This window comes from Urocitellus parryii, chromosome 11 (assembly GCF_045843805.1).
Source record: "Urocitellus parryii isolate mUroPar1 chromosome 11, mUroPar1.hap1, whole genome shotgun sequence".
Lineage (NCBI taxonomy): Eukaryota > Metazoa > Chordata > Mammalia > Rodentia > Sciuridae > Urocitellus > Urocitellus parryii.
The window spans coordinates 16,268,435-16,291,145 of NC_135541.1; the positions used below are offsets into that span (position 1 = coordinate 16,268,435).

General features: G+C 55.6%; 1 protein-coding gene across 3 annotated transcripts in view; it reads right to left on the bottom strand.

The window, feature by feature from the left end:
- Ahdc1 (AT-hook DNA binding motif containing 1) overlaps window positions 1-17,187 on the bottom strand; it is a 65,856-nt gene extending 48,669 nt beyond the window's left edge. For 2 of the 3 annotated variants that reach the window (XM_026391651.2, XM_026391654.2), the window contains exons 1-2: window positions 16,889-17,187; window positions 16,561-16,654 (exon numbers count right to left, since the gene is read on the bottom strand). The gene's annotated coding sequence lies outside the window, so the exon portion shown is untranslated. Of the gene's footprint in view, window positions 1-16,560; window positions 16,658-16,888 lie in introns of all 3 variants that reach the window. The other variant, XM_026391652.2, reaches the window with a different exon arrangement.
- Between the last annotated feature and the right edge of the window lie 5,524 nt (window positions 17,188-22,711).

Sequence of the window (22,711 nt, forward strand, 5' to 3'; positions counted from 1 at the left end):
ATTCATTAGGCTCTCCCATCCTGAGTTAGCCTCCTGGCTTCTTACTCCTGGGGGACACCAATGGGTCAAAATTCCTGAACCTAAGCCCTGCTCCCTGAGCAGTAGACAGAAAGGGTCTTGACACCCTCTGAGCTAGGGACTGGACACTGTGCCCTCTGGGCCCATGGCCCATATTCATTGCCACATGGTAGGAGGAAAGAAGGACATAGGCCTTCTCTTCTGGGTCTCCTCGGGGGCTGAGAGTCTGATTCTGGAAACATACTTCCATTCTGTACAAGCTCTGGCCCCCCATTCAGGGTGCCCCAAATCCATTTCTGGAGACTCCTCACTTTGCTCAGAATGCTCAGGAAGAAAGCACTGCTGGGGTCAGGAATCCAAGGCCGGAGATGCCCACCCAAGCTGGCCAGGTCAGCCCCTAGGACACGATGCCAGGGTTCCCTCCTATGTAAGACTAATCAGCTCATCGCGATGGGGAAACTGAGGCCAGGGAGAGCAAGAGACAGAGCCTAAAATAGAATCTCAGTGGTTCTCAATGGACATTTGAGTATAGCTCAGCTCCATGCTGACCACGCCCCCTCAGCCTGGCCTCAAGGCCTCTATAAATCCCAGCCCCCAAAACTCTTCCTCCCAGTGTCCTACAGGAGAGTGAAGGAGACTCTGTTTCTACCCTTGGGCTATTGGTCAGAGTCCACTCTCCCTGAAGCACCTTCTCAACCTTTGCCTGGTGAAATTCTCCCAGCCAGCTCAACACTTCAACACTAGTTTCTTCAGGAACCACCTAGAACCTTGAGAAGTGCTGCCTCACTTCCTTTAACCTCCTGGATGTTTCATTCACCACCTCCTGGGGCCCTCTCCACTCTCTTCATGATGCAGGTGTCATGAAGAAAACTGGCAGAGTACCCAGCACTCAGTAGGTGCTGAGTAAATCTCCAGATCTAATGTCCCCCACATCCAAATGGTACCTGACAAAATGGTTATCAGCTATCCTTTATTGAACATCTACTGCAAACCTAGCACCTGCACTGTCCCATCCTCATATGATGGACCTTGCTCATGGAAGTGTGTGTCTTTCCTGAAGTCACACAACTCTGGAGCTGGAACTACACTGGTCTCTGCCCCTACAAATCCATCCTACATGCCCCTCTAGATTAAACCATCATCATCTCCCACATGTACTATTTAAACCGCCCAACTAGCCTCCCTGCCTCCAGTCTGTCTTGGTCCTGGCTCTTGGTCCTGTCATTAAATACTTCCTCTGATTCCTGGTGACCCACTGGACAAACCACAAACCCAAGTATGGCACCTGAACCCTGTGACATCTGCCTTCTGCACTTTTTGCAGCATCTCCTCTGATGTCTGAACAGCACTACATTCTCCCAGCACAGCATAATTTAATTCACTTTCACATTTTGCATATGCTGTTCCCTGTGCCTGGAACACCCTTCCCACATTTTTCCTATGAAAGCCAAGATCAAGGGTTCCCTTCCAATCTAGTTAGACGAGAGAAGCAACAACCAGGCTGATCACAAAACAGACTCTGTGAAGGAAGGGTCTATGTCTATCTTGGTCACCATGGTCTCCCCAGGGCTTCACCCATAAACAGTGTTCAATCAGGATCTGTTGAATGAATGAATGCTCCACATACACTTGTTAACCAAACCGAGAAAGGACAAAAAAAAAAAAAATAAGGCCACCATATGCAGGGCCGGAGGTAGAGGAGGAGAGACTGAGACCAGGGAAGGCAAGGATGCTCGACTGTTGAAGAGCAGTGACAAATACCATCAGGGACTAATCTGTGGCAGAGCCACACTCTTGGCAGAGGGAGTGTTTGTGAGAGACAGAGGAAGGAAAGTGATGGGAGGCTCTGGAAGTGTGTGAGAGAGTGTGTGTGTGTGTGTGTGTGTGGTGTGCACGTGTGAAAGGGGTGAGGATGCATGTGAGGCAGTGTGTGTTGTAATTTGTGAATTAGTGTGAGAGAGGGCAGGGAGACAGGAGGGAGTGTGCCTGGGGGTCCGTGTGACACGCACAAGTGTACAAGTGAGGAAGGCTGTGTGCATGGAGGGGATCCGTGTGTGACAGTGACAGAGGCTGTATGTATCTGCTAGGGGCAGAGTGACAGAGAGAGACAGGAAGAGGGCTGTTGTGAGCACGTACGGGGAAGACTGTGTGCTGTGCGGTCAATGGGGAAGCAAAGGGAAGGGAAGAAGTCTCGGGCTCTGCTGAGGGTGTGGCTGCTGTGGCCTTGGTCACAGGCCTGCGGCCAGAGGTAGGGCCTGGCCCTGGGCCCAGGGTGGGGGGCTCTAGCAGAGTAGAAGATTCCTCAGAGTCCTCCCTGGAGCCACAGGCACCAGATTACAATGTCCCCAGGCAGGGAGGTCGAAGAGGAGGCCCAGATGTGCATGCGCCTCTACATCTGTCCACAGTAAAACCTCTGGGCATTTATTTGTCTTTGTCTATGTCCGGGTGTGCACGCCTGTGCTTGTGTGAGCTCCGCCGGCTGTGTGTCTGCGCCTGTCTTTGTCTCTATATGTATCTGGGCCTTTGTCTCGGAGTGTGTGGCTGTTGGTCTGTGCCTGTCTGCATGGCTGTGTCTGGTTTTGTGTGTGTCTCAGTATGCCTGGGACTGAGGGGCACCATGTGCCCTTGACTCCATGCATGTCAAAGCAGTGGGTGCAAGCAAACCCTGGACTATTTGTTTGCTTCTGTGGGTTTCTGTGACCTCAGTGTAAGTATTTTTGAGGCAATGGGTCTAGATTCTGGTGCACTTAAGTGTGCTTGTGTCGCTGTGTGTAAGACTATGCTGTGTGCTACAGCACAGAAATGCTAGTCTGTGTCTGTGTGATGGGTGTTTGTGACACCGAGGATATGTGTGCGTCTCCACCTCTGTGTGTGTGTATATGTGTGTGCGTGTTGGGTGTGAGGGGTTTGTCACAGACTGGTGAGCAAGTTAATCTCAGACTCCGTGACACGTGGAATAAAATCACGCTCCCATAATGGGATCATTCGTCTTCCTGTCCAAGGAGGGAACCAACTCTTCACCCTCCGCCCTAGGGGAGCCAGTGGGGCCAGGGCCAGGCACCAGCCCCCACCCTGGCCCTCTTTGGGCCTCAGCGCCCCACTCCTGCCCCCCCACACACACTAGGCGCGTTTGGCCTCCAGAGTGCCCTGGTGCCCACTGTGGGCTGGGCAAGGCTCCAGGACATGTGACTGGGCCTTAGAGGCCTGTCCTGGGCCCCCCAGCCCCACCCACTGCTGAGGAGAGCCCTGCCCCAGATGAGAGGGGGGTGCAGGAAGGAATCTTTGGGCCCCTCCTCCTCCCGGAGGGGAGGGATGAGCTGCAGGCCCTGCCGGGATTTTCCATCTCTCAGCAACAAGATTCCTGGTGAGCAGGCTGCAGGGTTTGGCAGGGCGCCTGCTGGAGACCCGCCCTCACCCGCCAGGATGCCTGGGTCCTGGGGCCAGGCAGCAACGGGTTCCCTGGGGAGCTGAGAGGGCCCCAGAACTCCAGCCTACTGTTGCGTGGGCCTGTGGGAAAGCTAGACCCTTCCAGGCTCCTGTCTTCCAACCAAAGATGGTTCCCCAGCCCCCTCACCCCCAGGCAAACCACCACCCTTCCTCTGGCCTCCCCCAAGCCTGGGTCTTTGCTTGAGAAAGTCTTCCCAAGCCAGCCACCCAGCACCACCCCTGCCTGACCTCAGCACACACCCAGCCTGGGTTCTAGACCTCACCTCCAGCTCACAAGGGCAGGGCTGTGCTCCTTTTCCTCCTCCAGGACTGGGGGGTTCTGAGGACAAGGCTGTGTGTCCTCCATCTGCTAAATCCTCTTGGCCTCAGTTCTTCAAGACCGAGCTGAGAGGCACCAGAAGAGGATATCCCAAAGCTGGGGAAACTGAGACCATGCACCCTCTGCCCCACCTACCACAATAAATCAAGAGGCAAGATGCAGTAGTCTGGACACGCTGTCTTAATCTTTCCCAGCAACAGCAGCTGCATCTCTCTCCCATGGGTGCAATTGTAGGAGAGGGTGAGCCTCAGTTGGAGAGAGAGAGGGGAGTGGGCAGGTGGGTTCCCTCAACCCCCAGCACCTTGGATGAGCAGCTGGAGAGCAGGTTTGATAGGAGATTAAGTTTGAAGAGAAACAAGAAGCTCCAAGATTTATGAGCCTCATTTCTCCCTTAAGTTCCCCTCCAAGCCCCCCAGCCCTAGCTGGTCCCTCCAGGGCTATGCTGTGGCCCCAGGCCAATGTCAAGGCCTTAACCCATCCATCAGCTGTTGCCAGGGAGTTTCCACCGCAACGGGTCCCAAAGGGAGGGGTTCAACTGACACTTGGGGCCCAGATCAATAGGAGGGGGCATGGCCCTAAAGAGTCAGCCAACAACCCCATACCCTCCCATGAGCGAGGGGCTCACCATCTCCAAGGAAGAAACTAGGCTGATGGGTGGGGCCCAGGAGGAGGTGGAGTCCCAACTCTGGGACCACACCCAGCCCCACCCTTTCAACAGGCCAAGAGACCTAGGATCCCAAGAGGCCCTACAGCTCACAGGGTGTGTGACCTTGGGCGGCTGCTGCTCCTCAGCCTCCCCACCACAGCACGCAGGAAGTGGCTCAGATATCCCAGGTGTCCCCTGTTCAGCTCATCCCCTCAGCACTAAGCCCTGCCCTCTCTCCAGTGCAGGGGTGTCACCAGAATCTGGGCCAGATGGGGTAGGGCTGTGGCAGCTAGCTGGAGGAATCCCTGTAGTCACCCAAGTCAGAGCTAAAGACCTATAGTGATTACCCTCCCCCACACAATCTATTTTCCAGAAGAGTGAAACTGAGACTCTGAGCAAGGGTCAGGTCTACATCAAAACCTGCATCTTAGTGGTGGGCTGGCTATGAGGACAAGCTCTGGGGAGAGAAAGACCTGGATTAAAATCCCAGCTGCACCACTAACTTGTTATGTGAAGCCCCAGCCTTCTCTCAGCCTCTGAATGCTCATCTGTAAAATGGGATGATAGAGCCTCCTGCCTAGGACTGTTGGGTAGAAACGAGAAAATGCATGTAAAGGGCTTGGCACAGTGCCCTACACACAGTGAGCGCCTGAACAAAGGCAGCCATCGTGACCGTGGCTAGTACTATATGAACATAAATCCAAGTGGCCAGGGGTGAAGGGAAGGAGGGGTCCTAACCTGGCTGGAGGATGACACCAGCCTCATCCTTAAGCCAGGTCAGGACCCCCAGGACCTCAGCCCAGGAGGGCAGCCAAATTCCTTGAAGCCCCCCCAGCTGTCTCCCCTATTCGTTAAAGGCCTCTCATTAGTGAGCCTGGGCACCTGCCCCTCCATGCGTAATAAGCCTCATTAGTATCTTAGCCCCAAGCTCTGAGCCCAGAGTCTATGTGTGAGCACACGCATGAGGGTAGGGGGGCTGCAACAGGCCACCAGCCAGGAGACAGCATCCTCGCCAACCACACCCCCTGCCTGTCATCCACAGAGCCTGTCACCACCCAGCTTGTCACCTGCCTGCCTCGCACCCGCACCACCTGTCACCCACCCAGGCTCATCACCCACCCAGCCCATCACCTGCACCACCTGTCACCCACCCAGCCTGTCACTGGAACCGCCTGACAGGCATCTGGGTGGGGGGACAGGAGATGGGGAGGAGAAGACCACAGGGGTGTGGAGCTGGGGGCCCCAGAGACCCTGTGGGACCCCCACTTCAGCTCGGCATCCTGCAGTATTGCCATGGCAACCTCTCAGCCGCAACCACTTTCCCAAACATCCCCCGCCCTCCCCCCCCAGGCCCTGCTCTTAGCTGAGCTGAGGCAGAGAAGAGCCTGAGTGACAGCAGAATGGGGCAGGAAGGAGGGGGTTCATCAGCAGGCTGGCCTTGACCATCCTTCCGCCTTTGGACTCGTTTACTCCATCTGCAAAATGGAGGGACCAGAATGGATAAAGTCCTTGTAGAGCAGGCCATCCCTCTTCAGCCGGGATTGGCTGAGTCAGCTGCCAGTTAACCTGTGAGGGCTGGGAGGTGGGACATAAGGACAGGAGTTTCTGGGTTCTTCCACACTCCTCTGCCCTGGCCCAGCCCAGAGAAGCTGAACCTCTGGCTTGAGCTCACACAGCAGAAAGGGAGGGGAGTAGGCTGGAAGGGAAAAGGGCTCTGCCACCAGACTGTTAGCTGGAGTGACCCAAGGTGACTGGGGGTTGACTTGGCCCCCCCCTCCTAGCTGCATTATTTATAAAACCCAGAGCTTGGAGTTGAGCAAAGGCTGTAGCACTGGCCCTCTAGGGGCCACAGTGGGATGGAGAAAACAAGGTGCCTCTGAGAGGCAGCCTGGGGTCCCTGGCTCCCTCCGAGCTGAGGTGGCAAAGGGGCAGCAGCTCTTCCTCCCCTCCCAGCCCACCCTCTCTCCTGCACTCCTCCAGGCAGGCCGCGATAGGATTACTTCTGCATGACTGCCCGCTCCACAGGGTTCCAGAGACCCTCCTGCCTGCAGCAATCTTTAAAATTCCTCCAGCCCAACCTCTCTCCCTTTCTCCCCGCAGTGAATGCTCCAGAGTCTACCGCAGTGTGCCCACTGCTGCCACGCTGCTGCCGCCGCCACCACCACCAAGCAGGCGGAGGCCCAGGTCCCTGGAGCCCATAGACAAAGATGGACCGGTCCTCAGAGTGGAGCCCCACATCCCTCAGACCCTCTGGCCCTTGGTGGGGCACAGTGCCACAGTCCGTGGCTCCAGCTAGGGTCAGGCACACCAGCTGCACCAAGGCGGGTGGGCGCTGGGTGCAAACCCACCTGGAGGGTCTTGGCATGCCTGCCCTTGTCCTCTGCAGCTAGAACCCGGCCAGCCCACCTCTGCTCTGACCCCCTCCCTATTTCACTACCTATCCCAGCTACCCCCAGGGGTAAGCAGACAGCTGGGCCAAGCCAGCGCCTGTGGCTCCCCAAGGCACCAGAGGCAGGCAAGAGATCGATCCACTGAATTTTTTAAGGCCCTAATGGAGCCTTCATCCCAGGACTTGCTGGACTGGGACACAGACAATGTCTTGGGGACCCCTCCTACTGCACAGCACTGCAGTTGCTTCCTCTTTCAGGTCTTGGGGGTCAGAGGAATCTTTCTATGAGCCTTCCCCCAGCAAGAGGCACAAGGGACCTCCAGAAAAGAGATAGAGACTGGCCGGGGATGGGGGTGGGCGACGAGCAATACCAGAGCACCCCCACCCCATCTCCCCAGCCCAAATGCAGGCAGAAGCAGCTCAGCCTCTAAATCACTCCCCTCATGCTGCCCTCTGAGGCGGATTCTGTGCATCTGTAATTAGGGGGTGGAACAGATGGTGGAGATTCCGTTTAAAATCATGCATCTAGTAAAGTAACCTTCACTGTCGGAACTGACTCCCAGGCAGACCAAGCCCTGCAGCCTGGACTGGGGTGGGGGGGGCAGCACCTTCCCCATCCTTTCCCTGAAGCCCCAGCCCATGTCTCTCAGGTGAGCCAAGCGGGGGGGGGGGGGGGTGATCTGGAAAACACTTGAAAAGTACAGGCTGGGTGTAACTCCCCTTGGCCCCCACAGACATGCCAGAGCTCAGGCAGTGCTGGGTACTCAGAGTTCTTGGCTGAGAGACCAGCGTGACCAGGTGCCAAGGGGCCCTGCCCCACCCCCAAAGGGGACCCAAGCCCCCAAGCCCAGGTCAGGGTGTTCATAGCACAGGGTCTCGGGGAGGGGGCAGCTTTGAACCAGATGTCCGGCCTCACTGTCCAGGAATGAAAGGCCTGGGGCAGCGAGGGGGTGGAGACAGCTCCCCAGGCAGAGGAGGCTCTGGGAAGTGGGGGAGGCTTGGGCAGCAGACAAGTGAGAGCAATGCGTGTGAAAGGCAAGGCCTTCTGGGGGGACAACTGGGAGGAGGATGTGCTGGAATGTGTGACTGGTGGGAGGCAGGGTATGTGACAGGGTGTTGTGGGGTGCAGGGGGAGCAGGAAGAGCTGCTTGTGAGCTCAAAAGGGTGAATGGGTCAGGGCTGTGACCAGCAGAGGCTGTGCATGTTGTGGATAAGCATGGTGTCACATAAGGAGAGGTGTAGGGCTGTCCCCTGGCCCTTACGTTGAGCAAAGTCCTGGAGTCAGAGCTGGGCTATATCCGGGGAGTCTCTGGGACTTAGGCAGGATCGCCTGTTGAGGTGTGGGGACCTGTAGGGAGTGTGTGTGCATGCATATGCATGCTGGGAAAGGTATTAGAAGCTGAGGGGATACACCTGAAGTGAAGCCATGTGTCTATGAGGCAAATGTTGCTTCAGGGTCAGGGGTTCTTGTCTGGGTGGGTGTTGAAACCATGTGTGTGTTGGGGAGGGGAGGTAATTTGGAAAGAGTAGAGGACCTCATTGGTGTTGGGGGTCAGGTGCCAGGACATAGCTGGGGAGATGTGTGTGTACAGAGTGATGCTGGACCCTGGGGCCTGAATATGTGGGATAGTATCCTGTCTGTGTGGGTCCTGGATGTATCTGGGGAGCTGATACGCTTGAGGTTATAGTAGAAGCTGTGTGTGTGTGTATGTGTGTGAGAGAGAGAGAGAGAGAGAGAGAGAGAGAGAGAGAGAGAGAGAGAGAGAGAGAGAGAGATATTAGGGGTATGTTGAGGAGTTTGGTTGTGACTATTGGGGACAGCACCGTGGGGAGGAGTTGGGCAGGATCTGTTTGGGAGAGGTTATTGTGACTTTAACCAGGCTGATGTGTTTGGGGACATGCTAGGGCTTGAGAGTGCTACAGGAGCTGCTATACTGGGACGGGGGACTATTTGGGGGGGGCGCTGGAGGCCTTAAGAACCTCTGCACGTAGAAAGGAAGAATGGGTTCCTGATGTCAGAGAGGTGCTGGTGGGTCTGCAGTACACATGTGGGAGGGTACTGGGGCTGTAACTGGGTTCCTGATGTTTGGGGAAGTATAGCTATGTGGCAGGTATATGCTGGTTGTGTCTGGGGATGTGCAAGGTTGTGTGTGAGAGGCAGTGACATATCAAGGAGGTGATCACATGTGGAGTGATTGTGTGTTTGTAGGTGTGTTTAGCAGTTGGCTTTGGAGGGGAGGGTGTATGTGGGCCAGCTGTATTTTTAAGTGGTGTTGGGGACTGCAGTTGGGTCCTGTGTTCAGAAAGGCATGGAGCTACAGAGTGAGGGTGGGTACCCTCTGGGGACATGAAGGGCAAAGGCCTGTGCTCAGGGGCCCATCTGGGGGCTGCCCACTATAACCCTCTGCTGTGGGGTGCCTATGTGGGGTGGGAGGGCTGCCAAGACAGGCAGTCCATCTGTCTGTGCCTGTGCCCAGGCCTGAGGAGCAGAGCTGCCTCCTCACTCCCTGGGGGACGGCAACGGATCCCAGCCCACCCATCTGCCTTCAGATGGTCCAGGCAGGAGCCTCCACAAAGCTGCCTGGAGGGCATCGCTGTGTTTGAAGAGGCACAGGCTGGGGGTGGGGGAACTGCACAGCAAACAGTCCTCATGGAGGCTCCTTTGAAAACCACTGACGCCAGGCGAGAGGAAGAGGGAGGACAGGGGCGGGCATGTCTGTCCTTGTGTGTCTCTGTGGGTCAGTGCCCAACTGAGAGCACCGCAGCCCCTTCCCATGTGTTTGTGCTAATGGTCGTCCCTGTACGGGTAGCATCTGGGCTTTGGAAAACACCCTTCCAACCCAGGCAACAGGCTCACAGCCTCACACCTGCAGCTACACCCTCACACAGGCATGCTCCCTCCACTCACACACTAACACCCACACACCTCCACATCCGCATCCATACCTCTGCCCCTTCACACACAGAGCTCACCCCTCTGTCCTGTACCTTCATAGATGCACGCCCCATCACAGACACCCCACTCTGCAAATCCCATACAGCCACAGACCCATGTTACACAAATACCTATCACACAAACGAACAAGCAGCTATGTGACACACACCCACATACTCCACACGCTCCCTATACACACCCATACCCAGTCTCACATGTGCTTGGTCTCTCTGACACACACGACAGACTCACACGTGTACATGTTTGTATGCTCTTTCCCTCTCGCTCGCTCATACACACCCCCTCACCAACTCTCAGATAGCTCTTTCCTACTCCCGACCCACCAGACCATCATCATCCAAGCCAGCCCTGCACCCTCTTAGAAGGACTCCCACTGACTGAGGGGGACTTCCTGTCTCCCACACTGCCAGTGGGGCCAGAGTGGGAGTGCTCTCTGCTCAGGTGTGACTGTCACTGTATGTGTGAGCGTGTGATAGCATGTTCTGAGAGCTCATGACAGAGCCTGTGTGTCACCACCTGGATAGGAAAGAAAGCACAGGTACATGTTTATGAGTTATGTTGTGAGATGTGCAATGAGTGAGGTTGGAAAGCTCCATGTCACAAAATATGTGTGTGTGTGTGCATGCATGTGTGCGTGTGTGTGTGTGTGTAGACAGGTGTAAGTACAGGGGGTGCATTAATACAAGGAGCCATCCCCCCCAGTGAGTGGAGAGCATGAGGAGACATTTTTTGAGACCTGTAAATCTGTGCGTAGGGGTCGGAGCTAGGCAAGCTCTCTCTGCCAGCCCCCGGCTTCCAACAGAAGAGCAGGGAGGAAGGGGCTCTGCAAGGCTTCGCTCTCTCCCTCTCTTTCTCCCTGACCTCTTTAGCAGCTGGAAACTGAGCCGGGGGTGGAAGGAATGGAGACTTGGCTGGCCTGGGGGTTTGGGGAGGGAAGAGGCAGAAAACACCTTCCAGATTCTCATCAAATCCCTGTTTGTGGTTTGTAGCCTCCAGTCTCTCCTCTCTCTCTCTCTCTCTCCCCCTCTCCCTCTCTTTCTCTCTTTTCTTCTCTCTCTCTCTCTCTCTCTCTCTCTCTCTCTGGGTTTTCCCCTTTCTTTATCTCTTCCTGTCCCTCAGCACCCCCCTCCCTCTCTCTCTTCAATCACCCCTTCTCCCTTCTTCTCTCTAAAGTCTCTGTTTCTCTCTCCTCAATCCTTCCATTTTTCTGAATCCTTTCTCTGCCAGCACCTCTGTCTGTCCGTCTCTCCCTGTCCCAGTCCATCTGTCCGTCTCTCTCAGTCTGTCTATGTGTGGGTGTCTCTGTCCATCTGTTCCACCACCCATCTGTCTGGCTGTCTGTGTTAGTCCTTCTAAGGGTGCCCACTCTCTCCCGAAGGCCCCCTCCTCCAGGTCAGCAAAGGCCTCTCCTGGCTCAGGGGGTGAAGAAGGGTGCAGAACTGCAGCTTCTGGAAGCTTCAGTAGCAGCTGGGCTGAACTGGGAGTTGGGGCCAGCCAGCTGCAGAAGCAGCCCCTCCCCTGGGCTCCCAGGCCAAGGACCCCAGAACAGAAAGAGGAGAGAAAACAGGGCCTCCCTGTAGTGGGGTGTGTGCATGGGTAGCCTGTGGGGGGCCTCACTCTACCCGCACTTCAACATTCACCCCAAGCCAGGCCCTACAGAAGTGGGCTCCTAAGTGCCCACCTTCCTCCTGCCCTAGCCAATGGAGAGATGCTGGGATCCAGGAGGGAGGGGTGGGGAGGCCAGGCCTTGGGGAAGGAGGGGCCGGGAGCCAGGGCTTCCTGTCAGCTGGGCAGGAGGGGGGGCTCCTTCCCTCCAGGCAGTCCCTGGGGATCCCTCCTGCTCTGGTCCCAGCTCCAAGCATGAGGGGCTGTACAGGCAGTTCTCAGCCCCACAAGCCCATTCCCACCTCCCAGCTATCCACAGGGATGTGGGGAATCAGCAGTATCTCCCAGCAACGGCAGAGGTTTATTCTGGGGGTGTGGAGATCCTGGCTCAGTCCAGGCACTGGCCATCCTGAGAGGCCTCAAGCAGCCCACCCACCATTGCCAAACCAACACAACACCCCCCACCCCATACTCTCACACATGACCAGTAGATCTCAGCTCCCACCACCCACCAACCAATCCCCATGCCAGCTACTACTGTCAAGACATGAATTTCCAGGGTTCAACAGAGTCCTGCCTCTGAGACTCACACCCTACCTTGCACTGGTGGCAGATCCAACAGTGCCCCCCCACCCCGCCGCACACAGCCAGCAGCTTAAGACCACATCCCTCCCAGGTTGCACTAATCCCCCCATTCCCTCTCCAAGAGCACAATGGATAGGGAAACTGAGGCCCAAAAGCAAGGGATGGGAAGACAACGCTGTCATCCTTCTGAGACCCTGGGATGGGATAAAAAAATAAGGAATGAGGAAAGAAAGAGATGCTGCAGGGGCAGAATCTGGCTCCTTCCTGACCCACCTTGGGCAAAGTCCATACCAGCTGCACCCTCCACACTGCTCTATGGCTGGGCCAGGGCCAGGCTGCCTCCCTCCTTAGCTCTCCTTGCCCCTGGATGGGCCCCCTCCCTCTCCCCTGTTGGAGCAGCCCTCCCTGCCCTCTCCCTCCCAGCTCTGGCTCTCTCATCCTCAGCTCTTGGAAGCCTGACTCACTGTTTCCCCTCCTCTCTCCCCTCCCTCCCTCCCTCTCCCGGCAGTGGCGCCTCCCCCTCCCCTGGGGGGGCTCTGGCCACAAGGGTGCCCGTGTGCTGCTCTCCCCAGGCTCCAGCCCCCCTCTGCACCCACGAGGCCCCCCGCAGCTGTTCCAGTTCTCTAGCCACAGTGTGACAGAGTGCAAGAGTCTGGTCCTAGCCTGGCCTTGCAGTGAATCTGTGACCCTGGATGAGTGGCTCCCTTGCTAGCCTTGGATTCCTCCCTTCAAACTGTCATGGTGGGTGTCCAGGTGAATGATGCCTCTGGCTTCTCTGGGGCCCTAATCTCCCCACTTTTATAACCCTGGTGCCTCCTAGCACAGGGTACCTGTCAACCTTAAGGTGCTGTACCTGTAAACCTGTAGGGTACTATACCTGCCTTTAGGACCCTGCCCAAGTCCCAAAAAGAGCTCAGCTCCGTTCCCAGACATTTGGGAATAGAGGAGAAATGCTATCCTGGGGCCCCAGGGCCTGGAGCATTAGCCAAGACCCCTGGAATCCCCCCTTTCTCCCTCCTCCTGTGGGATTCTTTCCTTCTCTTTTCCTCTACTCCCCACCTGTCCTCCTCCCTCTTCCCAGAGACATCTGCTTATCTTTAGGCCAAAAACAACCCCAGCGCTTGATCATGAGTGAGAGGCCCTCAGTGCTCCCTTGTTTCTGGCTACAGAGTACAGGGTAGTGAGATATGCCTAGGACCTGAGTCCCCTGGGCCTCACTGCCAGCCTGTGATGCCAGCACTTCTAGCCTGTTTTCTATCTTTCCCTCTCCCTCCCTCTCTCATCAATGGCTTCATTCCCTCTCTTCACCAGCATGTGGCTGTCTGGGTCTCCTCTCCCCAATTCTCTCTTCCTGGGGGGCCCATCTGCTGGCATTAGCAACAGTGTTACCCTTGCTGCCTCCTACATTCTCCAGCTCCACCCATTCTGGCTTTGCTCCTCCCCCTTCTGTCCCAAGAGACTCAGGGGACCTAGAGACAGAGCTAGGCTCCATCCCATAATATTTTGCTTGACCTCACCCAGTCAGACCAGAAGGGCCTGGGCATCTGGTGCATAGGCATGGCACCCCTTGGTCTTGGGTGGCTGGCATTAGACAGAGACACAGTGCTCTTCATTTCACACAAAAAAAAAAAAAAAAAAAAAAAGTTGACCTGGGGGTGGGGGTAGGACCTAGGGGGAGAGAAAGGGGAAGTGAGGGAGGTCAGGTTTGCCTGGAAGATGCCCCTGTCCAATGCTGAACACAGGCATAGAGGGAGTGGTTCAATCTATTCTTCAGGCTGATTCAAGAATAAGCAATGTCCCTCTGGGGCTCTACAAGAACAGCCCCCCCCATGTCTTCTGCTAGGGGTAGTCTACCCCTCAAGTCTCCAGCACAGAGACAACACTCAGGTAAAGACCCATCTCTCAATCTTCTCTAGAATCCAAGTCCAGCCTCTCCACAGCACACCTCCACTTGGCTCTGTAGGGGGTTTCATAAGCCCAGCCAAGATCAAAGCATGTGGAGTGTGTGGGGGGGAACAAAGCCCCCCAGCTCAAGATCCTTCACCAAAGGCCCACCAAGGACTGGGGAGCAATGCAAAATAATCCTGGAACATTCCCTCACACATCAATGCTGAGAAGCTAAGCTGCCCATCTGCAGCACCTGGGGGTGTTGGGGGCTTCCTGCCCCTATGACCTTGTTCCAGACCCCCCAGTCCAGCAACCACAATAAACAGCAAGATCTTTTTCTTTATGACATCAAATTTCTCCAAGCCCAACAGCTCCTTCCATCACTACCTCAGCCATAGATCACATTAAAAACTCACAGAGGGCAACTTAAACACATCACATTTGTTTCTCTCTATATTATTTCAAAAGTAACGGCATTAAAAATGGATTTTACTACAGAAAATAAATATCAGCACGTGGGTCGGGAGCCCAGGCGGGGAGAGAGCCCACCAGGGGAATGTCCCTGAGGGTTTGGGCACAACTTAGGCACTGACCAGAGAGGTAGCTGAGTAGCCAAACTGCACCCTGGGGTATGGGGGGGATCCTAGGGTGGGGGCAATGCTGGCTCACCTAAGCACCTGTCCTGATACCAGACCAAAAGGGACAAGAGTCACTGGTTTGGAATGTTGCCCATTGGTCCCCCAAAGCACATGCTATCAATGGTTTATGCAACCTCTAAGGGTGGGAGCTCTGGGGCCAGAAGTTCACTAGTCTCTGGGGGTTACTCCAACTATTGACACAGCAGGAGAAAAAAATGAATTCAACTTACTATCCAGTTTGATTTTCCATTACTGTAAAAATAAATATACATCTGCTCAACGGAGGGAGATGGCAAGCAGCATGCACATGCCACCTGGGGGGTCCCTCCACAGCTACCACAACCAAGTCTGTTTGCCCCCACCCAGGCTGGAGGGGTGGACAGAGTGGTAATCCTTCAGTTACAGCCTCAGCTCACACAGCCACACACACCGGGCCACACCGAACAGGAACCAGCCAACAATAGAAACACCCCAAATGCCCCTGGCAGGACTCTGCCCAGGCCTGGGCGCATGCCCCCGCCCTGCCAGCGGCAACAGCAGCAGCGGGCAAAATGTGGCCACCCTGACCCGGAGGCAAAGCTTGTCCTTACACCCTGAGCTCAGCCCAGGGAGCTGGGGCCAAGTCCCGCCTGACACCAACTGGTCCGGCGGGAAACGCCTGCCCAGCCAGACAGGCACAGGCCCCCCAAGGGTCCCTCCTTGTACTCAGGGACCAGGCTGGTGCAGCCCAGCCCTGCCTCCCAGGGTGACGCCTGGGCCCAAATTCAGCTGGCCCTGCCAGTCAGGCACTGGTGCAGAACCGAGGGCACCAGGCTCAGCCCCTCCCAGCCCAGCCCCAGGGCCCTCAAGCTGGGAGGGAGGGGAGACTCCCCACCCCTCCACATCTGGCCCTGGCCCCCAGGGTCTGCGGTAGAGAATTCCCGCCCCCGCTTCTCTCTCTCCCTCCCGCTCTGTGCCCGCTGCCCGCCTCAGGGACAGCCCCAGCTCCCGCCTCCGGCCAGCAAGGCCCACATCCTTCCTCCCTGGGCTGGCCCCTTTGCCTGGCAGGAGGCTAGGGGGTCAGGCTGCTGGGGAACCCTCCCCACCCCCAGCTCCCATCAGTCCTCATCCCCAGCCCCCAAACTCTGGGTTGCTGTCCCTTTTCCTGTAGAACAGGAAACAAGGTTATTTCCTAGACTCAGAGCCAGCCCCCTGCCCCTCTGGCTCTGCCTGGGGACCCAGACCCAGAAAGAGAAGGCACCCTCAGCCAGAAAGCAGAGAGATTCAGCAATTCACCCCCATCTCCAGGCCTAGGGGGCTGACAGCTGTCACTCAGCACCCCACCCCCTGGGGAAGAGGGGGCCGATTCAATCAGAGCCCCAGAGGAAACGCATTGATAGGTGATTATTTATTTATTTATTTATGCAAAAGTGAGCCGACTTTGTTCGCCAGGTAACCGGGCACGCGGCCCAACCCCTATGGCCCTGGCCGCCCCCAAATCCCTCCTCCGCCCCACACCCCCTCCAGGTCATTAGGTCCCCGCCCCTCAACTCCCAGAGCGCCAGCGGAACCTTGGGATTTGGGGGTTGGAGGGGAGGGGCTCCTCCCTCCGCAGTCTCCCCGTTTCCCAGCTCCAATCCTAAAATCCAGCCTTGTTCTCCGCTCCCACGGTCCCCCTTCGTCCCCCCCCCACATTCTCAGCAAGCTGGAGAGCAAATTGCAGTTTTAAATCCAAAGGCGGAGGGAGGGGGAAGGAGGAGGGGGCGCGCGGCAGCGCTGGGCGCGCACCTCGCCCCCGAGCCGGGGGAGCCGCGGGGCGGCCAGGAAACCCGAGAACCCCCCCTCCCAGCCCCCCCTCTCGTCCACCTCCCCCTCCCCCTTCCCGGCGCTGCCTGCCAGGCTTCGAGCCGAGCCCAGTCGAGCCGCGGGCCCCGGTGGAAACAAAGACCGATCGCACCGCGGGCACCGCAGCCACGGGGTCCGGCGGACCGGACCAGGGGGTGCGGGGGACCCCTCTGGTGCGCTGCACAAAAGAGCCGGGCCGGCCGGTCCCCAGCGGGGGTCTAGGGCTGGGGAGGAGGCGTCACTCACCGGAGTGCTGGGCTGCTGGCTCTGTGGGTCCGAGCCAGGCTAGGGGTTTGGGGGGCGTCTGTCTTCCGGCGGCGGCAGCGACGCGGGCGCCCGGCTGCTGGGGAGAGGAGTCGTGGAGGAGCCCTGAGCCGCCTGCCGTCGCTGACAGCATGGCTTGCGACTGGGCTCACATTCTCCGCCGCTAACTCTGCTGGACACGGCCCCCCGCTCCCGCGGCGCCCCCCCACCTCAATCACTCCTTCGCTCTCAGTGCCCCCCTCACTCCCCCCGCCGCGCACACACTCTCACAGCCCTGGACACCCCCGCCCCCACCTCCCCAATTGCAAACCTGGGAGGGAACGCGCCCCGCGTAGTCCTCCTGCTCCTGCTCCTGCTCCTGCTCCTCCTCCTCCGCCCTCCTCCCTCCCGCTTTCTCTGGCTGTCTGTCTGTCTGTCTGCCTGTCTCTATTTCTCGCTCTCTCAGCCTTTCTCTGCTCTCCGAGCTGGGTGGGAAAAGGAAATGAGGACAGAAAGCAGACGCTGGCTTTGGGTGGTGGTAGCTGGATTCCCTCTCTCCCTCCCTCCTCCCTCCTCCCCTCCCTCCTCCTGCCTTCTGCTCTCTCCGCTGCTAGCGGGGCTGAGCGCAGCCTGGCGGGTGGCTCTCTCTGCCCGCCCGCCCGCCCGCCTGTCTGTCTGTCTGGTCTGCCTCGCTCGCTCCCTCCCTCCGTCTCTCGCCCTCGCCCTGCCTGCCTGCCTCTCTCCGTCTCCGCCGCCGCCGCCGCTGCCTCTGCGAGCTCGCCTTACCTTCGCCGCTCACCATCCGGAACCCCAGGGGGGAGCGCGCGCGCGGCACGCCGGGACTTGTAGTCCCCGCCCCGGCCGCTCAGCGCGCTGGGCGGGCGGGGCGGCGCCCGCTGCTCCGACGGCGCGGCCGGGAGCCGGCTGGGACCCTGTGCCAGGGGCGCCTCTGGCTGGGTCGCGTCCTGATGTAGCTAGGGACGCTAATCTTCCCCGAGGGTTAGGAATATTCCCCCGGTTCCCTAGTCCCTGCGGAGGGCTCTGGCTCGCTCGGAGGTTGTGGGTGGGAGCGAAGGGGCGGGGTCTGAGAATGGAATGGGAGTGGAATAGGGAATCTGGGGACTAGCCAAAGGGGCTGCGACTTTCTGGGGCGTCCCAAATACGTGGGAGGGAAAGAGGACAGAGGAGAAGGCTCTCAATTTGGGGACTTTTTCCCTTTGTGAAAAGGTTTCCTACTGAATAAAGCGTGAGGGTTTCTAGTAGGATCGCTGCTCAGGAAACCTCAAAGCCCGAGCAAGCGCCTCCTCCGCGCTCAGTGACCCCTTCTCTCACACACTGATCCTTGGGCTTAGCCCTTCCAGCGCCTGCTTTCCCTAGATGTTCAAGGGCGGCAAGGGCGCAGAAACAGTGGATAATCCAACGATAGCACCCCCTCCCTCCCGAATTCGGCTGAGCAATTGCGTCAGGAAGCTAGATTCAAATTCAACAGTTCTGAGCTCCTGCTGTGGCGGGGGGCTGGGCTCAGCACTTTCACCTACCTCCTCTTCAGGTCACATCTGTTCTCCAGCCCCTGGCTCCAGGCCCCCTGCCTGGCCTATCCCACAGATGGAAATGTGCGCTGCTGCGAGGGCCTCTTTACCCCCGGGAGATCGCTGGACAGCCCTGTAAGTTGAACTACTATAGCTGCCATTAACTGGCCACTGCAGGGTTCTTGAGCACTGCAACAACCCTAGAAGACTGTATTGTAATCATTTCCATTTTAGACATGAGGGTACTGAGGTCCAGGTTCCCCAGTTAGAAAGTGGGGGAGTCCAGCCTGATTTGAGCCAGGGTCTAGCTGACTCCAAACCGCGTGTGCTTAACCCCTGGGCTATGGCAGGGAGTTGTGATCCTCCCTCCCACACTGACCTTTTCTGCCTGAGTCTGTCTTCCCTTGGCACTTCAATTCGACCAGTGTTAACTGAACTATGCAGGGCTTGCAGGAGACACAGGGATGAATGATGCATGGTAACTGTTCTGTCCTCCCTGGGGTGTCTACCAACACCAGCCCTGCTGGTCCTACCACCTGTCCCCACCTCATTGGTGTGTTAAACATTCCTTTGTCCTGTGTCTGCTGGCTTACTCCATCCTGCCCCATGGCTGAAGTTCCTTCAGCAATGCTTTTATTCTTAGGCCCCCTGTTTTTGCATCCTTCTTTGGCCTGCAGAATGCTGGCCAGCGTGTAACAAAGACAAGTGATGACATTTTACAGACTGTAGCTTCTTGTCACGATCTTCCCCAACTCTCTTCAAACCCTCCCATAGAACAGTCTGGAACCCCTAGAGGACAAAAGAGGGGACCTGGGGCGGGGATCTCCATGCAGTCAAACTAGGCTTTGGGTTCAAAGATTTATTCATTGAATGGGAAGTATTGTAAGTTCAGATATTAATAAAAGCTGAGTTAAAGTTTCTTCACAATTCCAAAATTGGTCTGAAGTTATAGATGAGGTTTTGGCATCTTGCCCTAGTTGGTCCTGCACAGGACAGACTTTAGCAGGGGGTTAGGAGGGGAGGTAGGAGAAGCCCAGATCTTCCCTTCTTTAATCCCACTACTACCCTACAATCCTTACCCATAGGCTATATCTCACGTTGTAAAGACCTTACTTAGTCTGAATCAAATTTTGGGTTGGGTAATACAGAATAGTTTCCAGTAGGTAGAGAGCCCCAGGTAAATTGGAACAAAAGGGAATTGCAGAAAAACATAGGAAGAAGGGGGTTAAGTGATGAAGTACAAAGGAAAAGATAATAGGGTCCATGGCCGCATGAATGAGAGGGGAATAGAAGTTATTCTCTAAGCATGTCCTTCCCAGGACAGGCTGCTTCAGGTGCCCCCTCCCCAGAAACAATGGGTGAAATTCACTGAAAAGTCTTGATCATCACTGGAAACCAAGCACTAAAAAGTCTCTCTATCATTTGGGGTCTGTTTTTTTTTTTTTTTCATGGAGCCTCTCCAAATTGTGTTGAGGGTACCCTAAAGCTCCAGCGGAGTCTTCCTGTGGGCTGCTGCTGACACCTAGTGTCTAATCTCCATATCTGCTTCGACAGCTGTAGGCTAAATGAGTTTGAGGAAGGAGACCTGGGTGTTCAAAATTCTGCATCATCCCTTTCTGGGCTCAACTTGCTTGAGACACTTATTTCATTCTAAGCAAGAGATGCTATGGCCAGACCCTATAGAATGCATTCAGAAGTCTAGAGATAAAGTTGTGGGGTATAAGGTTTTGGAGGCCATGTGGACTGGGAACCAGACAACTGCTCCTGATTCTATTCTTACTTGCCGTGTGTCCTTAATTTGTCTGTGTTTCCCAAGTGTAAAACTGAGGTAGAACTGTCGAGAAGATTAACTGAGCACATGGGTATGAAATACTTTGAAAACTGGCAAGGGGATAGGGAGAGATTAACAAGTCATAATGATAATAATAACAATAACAAGTCACAGCAGCATGGAGCCAAGGCCCTGGGGCTCACTGAAAGGGAAGAATGAAGTAAGCCTTGGGTAGGTAGCATCTCTCTCCCTGTATATAGAAATTCTTGGGGTGGGCCTGCTCTTGGGACTGCTTCAGGGAAGATGTGGAATGCTACAGAATGGTTCAGCCCAGTCCACGGAAGGGGAGAGTGAAGCCTGGAGAACTTGAAGTCTTATCCTAACTAAGCCACTGAGCTGCAGATCCAAGAACATGAGGCTGATTGGACTGGAGCCATTATGGCCCTGGTTTTCCCCTCCTTTGGATGGGAACAGCTCAGAGCTGGGGCCCAAGAGACCATGAAAGCAGGAAGCCCCCCTCACTGTGGTACAGTGGAGACTAAGGCCCCCAGGCCCCCATCAGCCCTCCTCCTGGGCCTGTCCCTCTCCCCTCCCCTGTACAAGTCCTCCCACATTCCTCCAGGCAACAGGAAACCCCAGCTGCAGCCCAGACTTCAAACAGCTCCTCCCTCTGGGGCAGGGGGTGTGGGAGGAGAGGCCAGAGGGCAGAGGGCAGAGGTCAGCTTTGTTCCTGCCAGAGGTGGTGAGGGACCTGGGGAAGACCGAGGGGGGGGGGGAGCAGGGTAGGGCCCTTGACAGCCACATTGCATGTGTGTGAATTCTTGTGTCCATCAGGGTGTGCCTGGTTCTGGCTGTTGGTCTGTGTCTGAGGATAAATGTGTGTCCTTGCTTTGATTTTTACTCAGCCTGAGTTCTGTGTCTGCCTGCATATCAGAACATGCTTGTCTGTAGGTGCTCAGCCTGGGGCCCCACTGATATGTCTGTAGGTATTATTGAGTGGCTGGATATGCCTGCTTCACAGACACGGTCAAAGCTATGTGTCCTTCTATGAGTATGACCTTTGTATCCAAGAGGGGTGTCCCCTCTCCTGCCTCTTCTCTCATCCTTCCTCCTCATTGGTTACCAGATTGTTCCATTTGGAAAAAATCTAACCTGGTTACTCATCTGCTCAAAACCCTACAATGACTTCCCATTACCCAAGACTTAGAATTCTAGCCAAGTGCATGGCCAACCAGACCCCACTTACCTCACCCCTTTCCTCTTTAGCCACTAGACCCCTCAAATTTTATATTCCAGTCACACCTATCTAATTGTAACTCCTTGAACAGTTACATTTCTGAGCTTTCCAATCTGGAATGTCTTCTCTTGCTTCTTTATCAAGAAAATTCTTCAGCGGCTCTGGAGGCTGAGACAGGAAGATCACGAGTTCAAAACCAAGATCAGCAAGGGGGAGGCACTAAGCAACTCAGTGACACCATCTCTAGTATAATACAAAATGGGGCTGGGGATGTGGCTCAGTGGTTGAGTGCCTGAGTTCAATCCCTGGTACCCACCACCACCACCACCACCCCCCCAAAAAAGAAAATTCTTGCTTTTTAGTGAAGCAACACCTCCACTGAGAAGCCTTCCAGATTTCCTTTGTCCAGTTGAGTTGGGACCCTCCCCTGTTCTCCTGCATGTCCTACATTGTTATTTTCTATGTCAGACCCATGAATCCTCATTACCATTAAACTATGTGCTCTCTGCAAAAAGGAACTGTGTTGTACCTCTAACCCTGGGATGGGAAGTTTCTGAAGGGACGTGGCCCCCATCGCGGGGGCAGTTTCCTGCACTTTTGGTATAGTACTCAAGGTTTCCACTAGAGGGCGTGCGAACACTACTGCAGGACCATAAAGGCAGCGTGTGTAATAGATGGAGGTGGGAGGGAGGAAGGTTTCTATTCTGTACCTGGGAGACAACTACTGGAGTGGATAGAGGACCCACCCAGCTCAGTTCTGGAGCAGTGGAAATTAAGATAGACTCCCTAATGGGTCCTGGGATACCCAGATTTCTTTTTTTCTGACTTCTCCCCACAATTCATGGGCCATTCCTCATGGACTCCCCTCTTCTACTTGACTTCTGACCCCCAACCTTCTTCCATGCTTATTAGCACTCTCAACCCTCCTGTAAATAAGTATTTGCCCTTGCATGAATGGGTCTTGCTCTACCATACCTCTGAGCCTTTACACATGCTGTTCTTTCAGCCAGAGATCACCTCACTGTCTGCTTCATTAGGCAGACTCTTCTTTCACATATTCCAAGAAATTGTCTTTCGCTCTCAGACTGACCTTGCCCCTAAGTATTATAATTGTTTACTGTTCTGCCTCTCCAGTAGGACCAGTCTATAGGCGACATCAGTAAATGTGTATGAAATTAATAAATAATTTTGTTCTTTTATAAGTACAAGCCTCAGCATGTATGGAACCTACCTTGGGCCCTTCTCTGCACCATGACCTCCCTGGGCCTGACTCTAGCTCAGTATTATACTTTCCCATGCTGCTCTATCAAATAAAAGAACATGGTCCTTGAGACTCCGAGTTCAAATTCTGGCTCTATCATCCAGCTGTATAACCTTGGATGAGTGTTGGAGCCTCAGAGTCATTTCCTCTTTTGTAAAAGGGTGATAATCTCACCTCTGCACGGCCTCATGGTGAGGATCATATTAGACAATGCATGTGAAACATCCAGCATTAGTCAATTAGGTGTCCTCCTCCCCCAGCATGAACTTGGAAATAAAATTGCCCTCTGAGTCTTAAGCCAGTAAAATCCATGCATCATGGAGGAGAAGAGCCAGGTGGGGGAGTGAATGAGGCGA